Source organism: Erinaceus europaeus, chromosome 20 (assembly GCF_950295315.1).
Source record: "Erinaceus europaeus chromosome 20, mEriEur2.1, whole genome shotgun sequence".
Classification (NCBI taxonomy): domain Eukaryota; kingdom Metazoa; phylum Chordata; class Mammalia; order Eulipotyphla; family Erinaceidae; genus Erinaceus; species Erinaceus europaeus.
Window position 1 is genome coordinate 44,003,124 of NC_080181.1, and position 14,104 is coordinate 44,017,227.

Here is a 14,104-nt window from a genome sequence, read left to right on the forward strand (position 1 = left end):
TCCCTCTCTCTGTCTTCCCCGCCTCTCTCCATTTCTCTCTGTACTATCCAACAATGATGACATCAATAACAACAAGAATAACAACAACAATAAAAAAGGGCAACAAAAGGAAAAATAAATATATAAAAAACATGATAGATAAGTTATTAATAAAAACAAGTCCCACACCCAGGAGGTGGCACAGTGGTAGAGCTCTGGATTTATAAGCAGGAGGCCCTGAGTTTGACTCCTGGTATCAGCATATGCCAGAGTGAAGCTCTGGCCTTTTTCTCTTCTCTCTACCTAGCTCTCATGAAATGAAAAAGACAACTCGTTAAAAACAAGTTCCAGGGCCTGGGGTGGTGGCACACCTGGTTGAGTGCATGTATTACAATGCGCAAGGACCCGGGTTTGAGCTCCCAGTTCCCACCTGCAGGGGGAAAGCTTTACAAGTGGTGAAGCAGGGCTGCAGGTGTGTGTCTCTCTCTCTCTTTCTCTCTCCCTCTATTACCCTCCTCCCTCTTGATTTCTGGCTGTCTGTATCCAATAAATAAAGATAATAATGATAATTAATTAATTAATAGTAATAATAACGCAAGTTCCAGAGCGTAATACACAAACACTGATGGACACAAAGAGATAGAGGCGTAGAGGGAGAGGAAAAAGTAGAGGGATAGAGAGGGAGAGGGAGAGAGAGAGAGAGAGAGAGAGAGAGAACAGCACTTAAATACACACACACACACACACACACACACACACACACACACACACACACACTGCCAGAGCTGAGCAGTGCTACGCTATGGGGGAGCTCAAACCCGGGTCCTTGCACACTGTAACATGTGCGCTCAACCAGGTGTGCCACCACCCAGACCTGGTTCTTTTGAATTTTTAAAAAATGTTTATTTCCTATTTTTAATCTGATAGGACAAAGAGATATTGAGAGGGAAAAGGAGATAGAGAGAGAGACCTGCAGCACAGCTTCACTACTCATGAAGCTTCCCGCCTGCAGGTGAGGACCAGGGGCTTGAACACTGGGCCTTTGAGCATTCTTTTTCTTTTTCTTTTTTTTTTAATCTTTATTATATTGGATAGAGATAGCCAGAAATTGAGAGGAAATGGGGATATAGAAAGAGAGAGATAAAAAATAATATAATAAAATAAAGAAAAATAAAGAGAGAGAGAGAGATGGGTAGGGGAGATAGTATAATGGTTTTGCAAACAGACTCTCATGCCTGAGGCTCCAAAGTCCCAGGTTCATTCCCCCATACCACCATAAACCAGATCTGAGCAGTGCTCTGGTGTTTCTGTGTGTCTCTCTGTCTGCATCTCTCTCAAAAAGAAAATAGATAAAGTATTTATTTTTCTTTTATTTATTTTTATTTCTTTATTTTTTAACCAGAGCACTGTTCAGCTCTGGTTTATAGTGGTACGGGAGATTGAATCTGGGACTTTGGAGTCTCAGGCATGAGAGTCTGTTTGCATAACCATTATGCTACCTTCTGCCCAGATAAAATATTAAAAAAAGAGAGAGGGGGGGGGGGGCACCTGCAGCACTATTTCATCACATATGAAACTTTCCCTCTACAGGTGGGGATTGGGAGCTTGAACCTGGGACCTTGCACATTGTAACATGTGTCCTCAACCAGGTGTGACACCAGCTAGTTCCCCCCCCCCCCCCCCCAGGAGCCTCATCTGAGCTCATCTCAGTTCTGCCTCCTATGATATTGTGATGTTGAAGCAACAGCATCTGGTTCTTCTTTCAGTTCCAATCATGCAGACCTTCGCTACATTTGTATCTTCATCAGCGAACCTTGCCCTCCGTCCTTCACCTTTCCTGTGAGCTGCCAACAGCCAAGAATGAAAGGGAGTTTCCTCCTCCAAGACCTCCCAATCCCATTAGTAGGAATACTCATTACACAGGATCCCCTTGAGACTCATCCCCAAATGGACCAGTACTGTTTTTATTTAATTGATTGCATAAGACCCCACATTAATTAGCCGGCTTCCGATAGGCCAGGCATTGGGGCGCCTCTTGGGAGGGAAACAATTCTGGGCTGGGACTCTGGTCTCTGCATTTCACTCTGTGTGTGTGTGTGTGTGTGTGCATGTGCATGTGCATATGCGTGTGCGTGTATGTCACCCTGGATCTCACTGAGACTCAGGGTCCCCACTATTTCAAGTGGGAAGTTGTAAGGCCAGTGAAATAGCTCACTCCTTTGACGTGTGTAACTCAAGTTCAAGTCTGGCCTTCACTGCATAGAACAAAGCTTAAGTGCTGTTCTCTCTCTCTCTCTCCCTCTCCCTTTTCCTCTCCCTCTCCACCCCTCTCTATCTGTTTGTGTCCATCAGTGTTTGTGTACTAGGGAGGGCTATGGCCACTGGAATGTGGTGGCGCAGAAGGGGATTGAACCTGGGACTTCAGAACCTCAGGCATGAGAGTCACTTTGCATAACCATATGCTATCTACCCCCACCTGTAAACCTGCTTTTATAATTAAATTATTTTGATTTTAAAATATTTTCTTTTTAAATAAATCGATTTATATATTTATAAGAGAAAGGGAAAGAGAGAGAGAACTAGAGCATCACTGTCAACTGCAATCTCTGGGATCTAACTTAAAACTTCATGCTTGGGTGGAGGATAGATAGCATAAAGATTTTGCAAAGAGACTCTTATGCCTGAGGCTCCGAAGTCCCAGGTTCAAACCTCCCTCACCCCTCACCCCCAGCACCACCATAAGCTAGAGCTGAGCAGTGCGCTCGTAAAAAACAAACAAAAAACTAATTTTGAGAATCCACTGCTTTACCCACTGTATCACCTCTTGGGTTACTAAAAATATTTTCTTTTTATTATTATTATTTTAAATATTTTATTTATTTATTTAAAGACTTTATTTATTAGTGAGAAAGATAAGAAGAAAGATTAAGAATGAGACATCACTGGTACATGGGATGCAGGGGGTTGAACTTCGGATCTCATGCTTGGAAGTCCAATGCCTTATCCACTGTGCTATCTCCTAGATCACTAAATTTTATGTATTTATTTATTTATAAAGAGAGAGGGCAGGGGTAGATGGCATAATGGTTATGCAAAGAGACTCTCATGCCTGAGGCTTCGAAGACCCAGGTTTAATCCCCTGTACCACCATAAGCTAGAGCTGAGCAGTGCTCTGGTAAAAAAAAAAAAAAAAAAAAAAAAGGAGGAGGAGGAGAAGAAGAAGAAGAAGGAGAGAGAGACATTGAGAGGGGAGGGGAATATGGTTTTGTTAATTAATCCTTTCTTAAATAAAAAAATTTAAAAAAAAAAAAGAAACCAGAATCAAAAAAAAAAAAAAAAAGAGAGAGGGGAGGGGAGGAGGAGATACAGGGAGACAACTGCCACACTGCTTCACCACTCCTAAAACTTCCCCCCCACAGGTTGGGGGGACTTTGGGCTTAAACCTGGGTCCTTAGGCATAGTGACATGTATGCTCAACCAGGTGAGCCACCACCTGGCCCAGCTTTAAATATTTTTAAAATACATATATATATATATATATATATATAAACATTTATTTATTCCTTTTTGTTGCCCTTGTTTATTGTTGTAGTTATTATTGATGTTGTTGTTGGATAGGACAGACAGAAATGAAGAGAGGAGGGGAAGACAGAGAGGGGGAGAGAAAGACACCTGCAGACCTGCTTCACCGCCTGTGAAGCAACCCTCTTGCAGGTGGGGAGCCAGGGGCTCGAACCGGGATCCTTAGGTCCTTGTGCTTCGGGCCATCTGAGCTTAACCCGCTGCACTACCGCCCAACTCCCCCTAAATATTTATTTTAATGAGAGAGAAATACAAAGAGAAAGACACATTAAGACCAGAGCACTGCTCAGCTCTGGTGGTTCTGAGGATTGAACCTAGGATCTCAGAGCCTCAGGCTTGAAAGTCTTTTGCAGAACCATTATGCCCTCTCCCCAACCCTAAAATATTTTCAGTGTAGTTTGATATGTTTTTTTCCACCAGGGCCTCTTTGAATTGGCTCTCCCCAGTGTTTGCATTCGGGATTTGGCTTAAAATCAGAGGAGAGCAGAGAAGCAATGTTTAATCAGAGCTATTGATGTTCCAGGAAAAGAGAATTGACTCCCTCACCTCACCCCACCCCACCCCTATCCCTGAAGGAAAAGGAAAGGAGAAGAAATTGAAAATGAATGTGTTATAATCGCATCACACGTAACTCAAGAGCAGCCCCAAGACCACCACCTCTGACTGGAAGCCATTTCCTGAAAGTCCAGAAACAGTTGGCTCTGGAAGCTATTGACTAAGGCCCTTGAGTTGTCCAGGCTGGGTCAGGAGGTGGGTCCCTGGCTCAAGACCAGCCCTCGATCAGTCAGTGAACTCAGCATTCAATGTCTCAGGATGAGCAGCTTCAAAGGAAATAGGTGTCAGGTGAGAGGAGGAGGGACTCTTCCAGCTGTATTAAGACACCATATGGGCATCTCCCCTTAGAGATCTTCCTCTGCCCAGGTGTCCAGAGGGGAAGCAGGGATTCTAGGATGGAGAGGCTTGAGTCCTGGAATCTCCCTGAAGCAGAGCCTCAGTGGGTAACAAAAAGCCATCTGTCACTTCTCCCGGTTTTTTTTTTCCCCTCTCCTTTAAGTCTATTTAGTTATTTAAATTTATAAAAAATAAAGGGACGAGCAGCAGATCGCTTTCTCTCCTCTCCTCTCCTCTCCCAGATCAACTAGGAATACCAAAGGAGACCACCTGGACCGAAACAAGACAGGACTAGAATGACCACAGGAACCCAGTAAATCACCCCTGAGTACAAACACGCGTGGCTGGTGACAGAGAGGAGAGAGGGGCCTAAGGAGAGATTAAGTGACTGCTAACAGTTCAACAGTTTGTCAGTGGAGACACCATGCTACTACCCTCAGAATCTGGAGCAGCAACAGGGAGGGACACCAGGGCACAGAGATCTAACCGGGAAACTCAGGAGAAGACCTATACCTCGGTGGCATAGCTGAAGGGCTGTGAAAGTCTCTTTGCATAACCACTGGATTATCTCTGCCACACCCTGCTTTATCTCTTGGTCAGGAGTCATTGATTAAGCCAAGAAGCCTATTGATAGTTTAAAAGCCCTCAGGCTACCATAGCCTACAGGGGGAAAAAAAAAGGCTTTTATACCACTGAACTCCAACTCAGGGATTGAAAAAACTGTTAACTTATATAAAATGGTTAAAACAACAAGAAAAAATAATGGAGACTCGAACCAGGACAAGAGTCCAGCTTAAAGTCCTCCAGAGGGCGAAGCACAAAACAACAAGTTCAACATCCAAACATTAGCTAAGGAAATAATAACAGGAGTGAGTAAAGAATTTGAAAAAATTGTAATCAGAACTGCAGGAACAACAAATGAGAATATGGAAGAAAATTCTAATAATCACATGGTTATGAGAGAGCTGAAAGCTGAAATTGCTGAGCTAAGAAGGCAACTAGCTGAACAAGCTAAAACAGTATCAGAGCAGGGCAACAAAATAGATGAACTCCAGAAAACAGTAGAGGGCAGAGAGAATAGAATCAATGAGGCTAAAGACAGAATTAGCAAGATTGAGGATGAATTAGAGACAACTAAAAAAGAAGTAAGAGATCTCAAAAAGAGATTAAGAGATGCTGAAAACAACAACAGAGTCCTATGGGATGACTTCAAAAGAAACAATATACGCATTATTGGCTTACCAGAGGAAGAAAGAGAAGGGGAGGAAGAAAGCATTCTCCAGGCCATAATAGCTGAAAATTTCTCTAGTCTAGACAACACCAAAGACATAAAGATTCAAGAAGCCCAGAGGGTCCCAAACAGAATTAACCCAGACCTAAAGACACCAAGACATGTCATACTTAGATTGGAAAGGAATAAGGATAAAGAAAGGATCCTCAAGGCTGCAAGAGAAAAACAAAGAGTCACCTACAAAGGAAAACCCATAAGATTAGCAGCGGACTTCTCCATACAAACACTACAGGCCAGAAGAGAATGGCAAGATATCTATCGAGTGCTCAATGAGAAAGGCTTTCAGCCAAGAATACTATATCCTGCTAGATTGTCATTCAGACTAGATGGAAGCATCAAAACCTTCTCAGACAAGCAACAGTTGAAGGAAGCAACCATCACCAAGCCTGCCTTGAAAGAAGTTCTGAAAGGTTTCCTATAAACAACCAGACCACCACAAATAGAACATATATCAAAACACTCTAAAACTCTACAAGAATGGCGTTAAAATATCTTCAATCTTTGATATCAATAAATGTGAATGGCCTGAATTCACCTATTAAAAGACACAGAGTAGGAAGATGGATCAGAAAACACAACCCAACAATATGTTGTCTACAGGAAACTCACCTAACGCAATAAGACAAACACAGACTTAAAGTGAAAGGATGGAAAACTATCATACAAGCCAATGGCCCACAAAAAAGGGCAGGAACAGCTATTCTCATATCTGACATGATAGACTTTAAAATAGATAAGATTAAAAAAGATAGGAATGGACACTACTTAATGCTCAGAGGATCAGTCAATCAAGAGGACTTAACAATTATTAATATCTATGCACCCAATGAGAAGCCATCTAAATACATCAAACTTCTACTGAAAGAGCTACAGCAATATATTAACAGTAACACAATCATAGTAGGGGACTTCAACACCCCACTATCTCAACTTGACAGATCATCCAGGAAGAAAATCAGTAAAGACATAAGGGAGCTAAATGAAGAGATAGATAAACTAGAACTATTGGACATTTTCAGAGTCATTCATCCCAAGAAACTGGAATACATATTTTACTCAAATCCACATGGATCATTCTCAAGGATAGACCATATGTTAGGCCACAAAGACAGCATCAGCCCATTCAAGAGCACTGAAATCATCCCAAGCATCTTCTCAGACCACAGTGGAATTAAACTAACACTTAACAATCAACAAAAGATTAGTAACAGTGCCAAAATGTGGAAGCTCAACAGTACACTTCTTAACAACTTCTGGGTCAAAGAGGAAATCAAGGAAGAAATCAAAATGTTTCGAGAGTTCAATGAAAATGAAGACACAAGCTATCAAAATATTTGGGACACAGCTAAAGTAGTCCTAAGAGGGAAGTTCATAGCTATACAAGCACACATTAGGAAACAAGAAAAGGCACAAATAAGCAGCCTGATTGCACATCTTAAAGACCTAGAAGAAGAACAACAAAGGAACCCTAAAGCAACCAGAAGGACAGAAATTACTAAAGTTAGGGCAGAAATAAATAACATTGAGAATAGGAAAACCATACAAAAGATCAATGAAAGTAAATGTTGGTTCTTCGAAAGAGTAAACAAAATCGACAAACCTTTAGCCAGACTCACAAAACAAAAAAGGGAGAAGACCCAAATAAATCGGATAGTAAATGAAAGAGGAGATATCACAACAGACACTGCAGAAATTCAACATATCATGCGAGGCTTCTATGAACAACTATATGCCACCAAGTTAGAGAACCTGGAAGAAATGAATGATTTCCTAGATACCTACCAACTTCCAAAACTAAGTAAAGAGGAAGTGGATAACATGAACAGGCCCATCACAGCTAATGAAATTGAAACAGTTATCAAAAATCTTCCCAAAAATAAAAGTCCTGGACCAGATGGTTTTACAAATGAATTCTACAAAACTTTCAAAGAAGAACTAATACCTCTACTTTTAAAAGTCTTCCAGAAGATTGAAGACACTGGAATACTCCCTGCCAGCTTCTATGAAGCCAACATCACCCTGATACCAAAAGCAGACAGGGACACAACCAAAAAAGAAAACTACAGACCAATATCTCTGATGAACATAGATGCGAAAATATTGAACAAAATTCTAGCCAACCGGATACAGCAGTATATCAAAAAGATTGTCCATCATGACCAAGTGGGGTTTATCCCAGGCATGCAAAGTTGGTTTAATATACGTAAATCAATCAATGTGATCCACCACATCAACAAAAGCAAGACCAAAAACCACATGGTCATATCAATAGATGCAGAGAAAGCCTTTGACAAAATACAACATCCCTTTATGATCAAAACACTACAAAAAATAGGAATAGATGGAAAATTCCTGAAGATAGTGGAGTCTATATATAGCAAACCTACAGCCAACATCATACTCAATGGTGAAAAACTGGAAGCATTTCCCCTCAGATCAGGTACTAGACAGGGCTGCCCACTATCACCATTACTATTCAACATATTGTTGGAAGTTCTTGCCATAGAAATCAGGCAGGAGCAAGGAATTAAAGGAATACAGATTGGAAGAGAAGAAGTCAAACTCTCCTTATTTGCAGATGGCATGATAGTATACATGGAAAAACCTAAGGAATCCAGCAAGAAGCTTTTGGAAATCATCAGGCAATACAGTAATGTGTCAGGCTATAAAATTAACATTCAAAAGTCAGTGGCATTCCTCTATGCAAACACTAAGTTAGAAGAAATTGAAATCCAGAAATCAGTTCCTTTTTCTATAGCAACAAAAACAATAAAATATCTAGGAATAAACCTAACCAAAGAAGTGAAAGACTTGTATACTGAAAATTATGAGTCACTACTCAAAGAAATTGAAAAAGACACAAAGAAATGGAAAGATATTCCATGCTCATGGGTTGGAAGAATTAACATCATCAAAATGAATATATTACCCAGAGCCATCTACAAATTTAATGCTATCCCCATCAAGATCCCAAGCACATTTTTTAGGAGAATAGAACAAATGCTACAAATGTTTATCTGGAACCAGAAAAGACCTAGAATTGCCAAAACAATCTTGAGAAAAAAGAACAGAACCGGAGGCATCACACTGCCAGATCTCAAACTATATTATAGGGCCATTGTCATCAAAACTGCTTGGTACTGGAACATGAACAGACACACTGACCAGTGGAATAGAATTGAGAGCCCAGAAATGAGGCCCTACACCTATGGACATCTAATCTTTGACAAAGGGGCCCAGACTATTACATGGGGAAAGCAGAGTCTCTTCAACAAATGGTGTTGGAAACAATGGGTTGAAACATGCAGAAGAATGAAGCTGAATCACTGTATTTCACCAAATACAAAAGTAAATTCCAAGTGGATCAAGGACTTGGATGTTAGACCAGAAACTAAAAAAATAAATAAATAAATAAATAAAATAAAGGAAAGCTGGGAAGACAGAATAACTTTTTTTTATTAGTTTCCTTTTTATCTTTTTTTATTTATAAAAAGGAAACATTGACAATTATATATATCAGAGCACTACTAGGCTCTGGATGATGGTGGTGCTGGGGATTGAACCCGGGACTTCAGAGCCTCAGGTATCAAAGTCTTTTGCTGAACCTTTATGTTTTCTCCCAAGCCCACATAATGGTTCTGTAAAAGACTTTTATGGCTTAGGCTCCATGGTCCCAGGTTCAATCCCTAGCACCACCATAAGCCAGAGCTAATTAGTGCTGTGGTGATAAATAAATAAATAAATAAACAAAGCCTGGCAGAGGTGCACCAGGCTGATCACACATGTTACCATGCGCTAGGACCCAGGTTTGAGGCCCTGCTTCCCACCCATAAGCAGTGAAGCAGGTCTCCAGGTGTCTCCCTGTCTTTATCCCTCTCTATCCTTCCCTCCCCTCTCAATTATTCTCTATTTTATCAAATAAAATATAAAAGAAAAGGGGGGAGGAGGAGGAGGAGAAGAAGAGGAAGAAGAAATGGCCACCTGGAGTGGTGGAATCTTAGTGCTGGCTCTAAGTCCCAATGATAACCCTGGTGGCAATTAAAAAAATAAATAAATAAATAAATAACATTTTCCTCCGCCTGCAGAGGAAAAGCTTCACAAGTGGTGAAGCAGGGCTGCAGGTGTCTATCTCTCTTCCTCTCTGTCATCTCCCTCTTCCCTCTCAATTTTTGTCTCTAGCCAATAATAAATAAAACAAAAATTTAAAATAAAATTTTAAATTAAAAGGTTTGTTTTGTTGTTGTTTTCAGAAACATAAAGGCAGAGAGAGAGAAAGTGAAAGGGACCACAACACCAAAGCTTCCTTCAATGTGGTGATTTGAAGTTGGGTCATGCACATTGCAAAGCGGCACACTATCCAGGAGAGCTGTTGTGCCATCCCCTGTGTTTTTACTAATGAGAAAGGGAGAGAGAACCAAAACTTCACTCTGGCACTGAGATATTTATTTATTGTTATTTTTACCAGAGCACTGCAGGGGAATTGAACCTGAGGTTTCAGAACCTAAGGCATGAATACCTTTTGCAGAATCATTATTCAGTGCTCTATGTTAAAAGTATGTGGTCTCGGGTGCAGGTAGATAGCATAATCGTTATGCAAACAGACTGTCATGCCTGAGGCTCTGGAGCCACAGGTTCAACCCCCCCACACACACACACCACCATAAGCCAGAGCTGATCAGTAGTCTGGTATAAATCAACAAATAAATAAATGGATGTGCTCTCTGTACCATCTTTATTTTTATTTATTTATCAACATTAATGAAAGAGAGAAAGAGGACAGAGAACCAGAGCCTCCACTCCCTACCTGCAAGGGGGATGCTTCAGAAACAGTGAAGCAGGGCTGCAGGTATATATCTTTCTCTTTCCTTCTATCTTCCTTCCTTTCTCAATTTTCTCTGTCCTATTAAATAAAATAAAAGGAAAGAAAAAAAAAAAAAGGTAATAATGGCTGCCAGGAGTGGTGGATCCATAGTGCTAGCACCAAGCCTGGTGGAGAAACAAAAAACAAAAAACAAAACCATAGAAACACAGAGTTTTCTTGCTTCTATGAAGTCTGATGGCAAGACCTTGGGATTCACCCTCAACCTTAAACCACAAAGCTCTACTAAGGCCCAGAACCATCTGTGCTCCTTTCTCCACCCCACCCCATTCCCCACCCTGCCCCAACCCAATCTTTCTTACAGATAAGACAGAAAAACAGGACCTGGGTGGTGGCGGACCTGGTTGAGTGCACATGTTACAGTGCACAAGGACCCAGGTTCGAGCCCCCAGTCCCCACCTGCAGGGGAAAAGCTTTGCAAGTGGTGAAGCAGGGCTGCACGTGTCTCTCTGTCTCTCTCCCTCTCTGTCTCCCCCGTCCTCTCGACTTCTGGCTGTCTCTATTCAATAAATAAATAAAGATAATAAAAAAAATTGAAAAAAAAAGAAAAACAAACAGAAGAACACCACTTCGCTGTGTGCACCCGTGGATGATGCCAAGCATGTAGGCTTTTTTTTTTTTTTTTAGTGGGGGGAGATCCCTGCAGTAACCCAGGGAGTGGGCTAAACCCTAATCCTCCCACCCCTGTGTTGAAGCCCTGATCACTTCCGTGATGGACATTGGAAGCGAGTCTAGTGTGTGTTGAGGAAGATTTGGTTTAGATGACATCATAAAGATGTGGTCATTGTGATGGATTTAGTGACTTTATGAGCCAAAGGAGAGGGAAGTCTGGGCGTGGCACACCTCGTTGAACAAACATGTTACCTTTTTCAAGGATTTGGGTTTAAGCCCCTGATCCCTACCCACAGAAGGTGAAGTGGTGAAGAAGCAGGTCTTCAGTTTTCTCTTTCTCTCTCCCTCTTTATCTCACTCTTCCCTTCTCAGTTTCTCTCTGTTCTGTGAAATAAAAGGGAAAAGGAAAAGTTGGGGACTAGATGGTGGTGCACCTGGTTGAGCACACATGTTACAATGCCTAAGGACCTGGGTTCAAGCCTCCAAACCCCACTTGCAGGGGAAAACTTCTTCTTCTTCTTTTTTTTTTTTTTTTTTATAACCAGAGCACTGCTCAGTCTGGCTTATGGTGGTGCGAGGGATTAAACCTGGGACTTTGGAATCTCAGACATGAGAGTGTCTTTGCATAACCATTATGCTATCTACCCTCTGCCCGGAAAGCTTCTTGAGTGGTGAAGCAGGGTTGCAGGTGTGTCTCTGTTTCTTCTCCCTACATTTTAATATATTTATTATTGGATAGAGGCAGAGAAATTGAGAAGGGAGTGAAAAAGAGAATTTATTTATTTTTATTATATCACTTTTGTTGTTGTTGTTGTGTACCAGACTGCTCAGTCCTGATTTATGGTGGTGCTGAGGATTGAACCTGGGACTTTGGAGCCTCAGGGATGAAAGTCTTTTTGCAATAACCATTATGTCTTTTCCTCACCTGAAAAAGAGAATCCCTTTCCTTCTCTCTCTCTCTCTTTCTATCTCCCCTTTCCCTCTCAATTTCTGGCCGTCTTTATCCAATAAATAAAGATAATTAAAAAAAAAATAATAAAGCAGTCCATCAAAATAATGGATTCATCATGCAAGCACCTAGCCCCGGCAATAACTCTGTTGCAAATAATAATGATAAGAAGAAGAAGAAGAAGAAGAAGAAGAAGAAGAAGAAGAAGAAGAAGAAGAAGAAGAAGAAGAAGAAGAAGAATGGGAAGATCTGAGAGCCCAGGGCTTTTTTGACCTCCAGGGTTATTGCTGGGGCTCCATATGAGATCACAGGTTTAACACCTCAGCACCACCATAAGCCAGGGCTGAGCAGTATTCTGGTAGATAAATAAATATAGCCAGGTGATAGCTCAGCCAGCAGGGTATGTGCCTTTCCACATGCAGGGTCTGGGTTCTAGCCCTACGACCACATGGAAGTACTGCAGCAACTGGGGAAGCTCCAGTAGCATGCTATCTCTCCTACCCTCTCTGGAAAAAAAAAGACAAAGTCAGCTAGAGGTGGGAGCAGTGGAATCTTGTATCCATGAAATTTCTGTACCACAGTCAAGCAATCAATGAAGAGGAAGTGGCCACAAGGGCAAAAGAAAAACAAGTGAGAGACCACAAGAGGAAGCCAGCTCAAAGTGGGTCACAGGAGGTCTACTTCTGGGGCCAAGTGCAGTTTATCAGTTAGAAATATTAGGGGGTTAGCCCTGATCACCAGGTAGATCCCACAAGCCCCTATTCCCTACCTGTGTGTGTGTGTGTGGGGGGCACTGCAGAGTGTTGGCCTCTTTTTAAAATATATATATATATATATATTATTATATAATAATATAATATATATATTATATATATTATATATATATATATATCCAGACCTTATGCTTGAGAGTCCAGCACTTTATCCACTATACCACCTCCTGGACTACAAGAGTGTTATACTCTAAGCATGAGGTCCTGAGTCCAATCCCCGGCAGCACATGTACCAGAGTGATACCTGGTTCTTTCTCTCCTCCTATCTTTCTCATGAATAAATAAAGAACATCTTTTTTTTAAAAAAACAGTATTTTTAGACTTTACTTCCTTTCTTCTTTTTTTAAAATTTATTTATGAGAAAGATAGGCAGAGAGAGAAAGAACCAGGCATCACTCTGGCACATGTGTTGCTGGGGATCAAACTCGGACCTCATGCTTGAGAGTCCAAAGATTTGTCACTACGCCACCTCCCGGACCACTTTTTTCTCTTTCTAAATAAATAAAATTTTAATTTTCTATGTTTTATTTATTTATTTTTAAATATTTATTCCCTTTTGTTGCCCTTGTTGTTTTACTGTTGTGGTTATTGTTGTTATTGCTATTGATGTCATCATTGTTGGATAGGACAGAGAGAAATAGAGAGAAGAAAGGAAGACAGAGGGGAGAAAGATAGGCACCTGCAGACCTGCTTCACTGCTTGTGAAGCGACTCCCCTGTTGCTGAGGAGTTATTCTGATGCAGTCTTCGCCCCCAGGTTTTTCTATGCCCCGCGAAATCCTAGCAGTGCCCCCTTCAACCAATCCTGGCCCTACACGTCACCCCTGGTTGTCGCCCTATAAAAAGTCCCCTCACCCCCCCCTCTCTCTGGGCTCTCAGCTCTCCCTCTCTGAGGTCTCGCTCCCTGCTCTCCCCCCATGGTCAGGTAGTGGGGACGGCCATTGCCGGCTGGCTCCACGTGGTCTGAGCCAACCCCCCCCCATCCTATAATAAAGATTTGTGTACCCCTTTGCTCTGGACGTCTGCTCTCTTCTCCGCGGTGCAGCCCGACACCAGACCGCCACAACAACATCTGGCGCCCAACGTGGGGCACGAACCCACGACCCAGAGATTAAGAGTCTCATGCTCTACCAACTGAGCTAGCCGGGC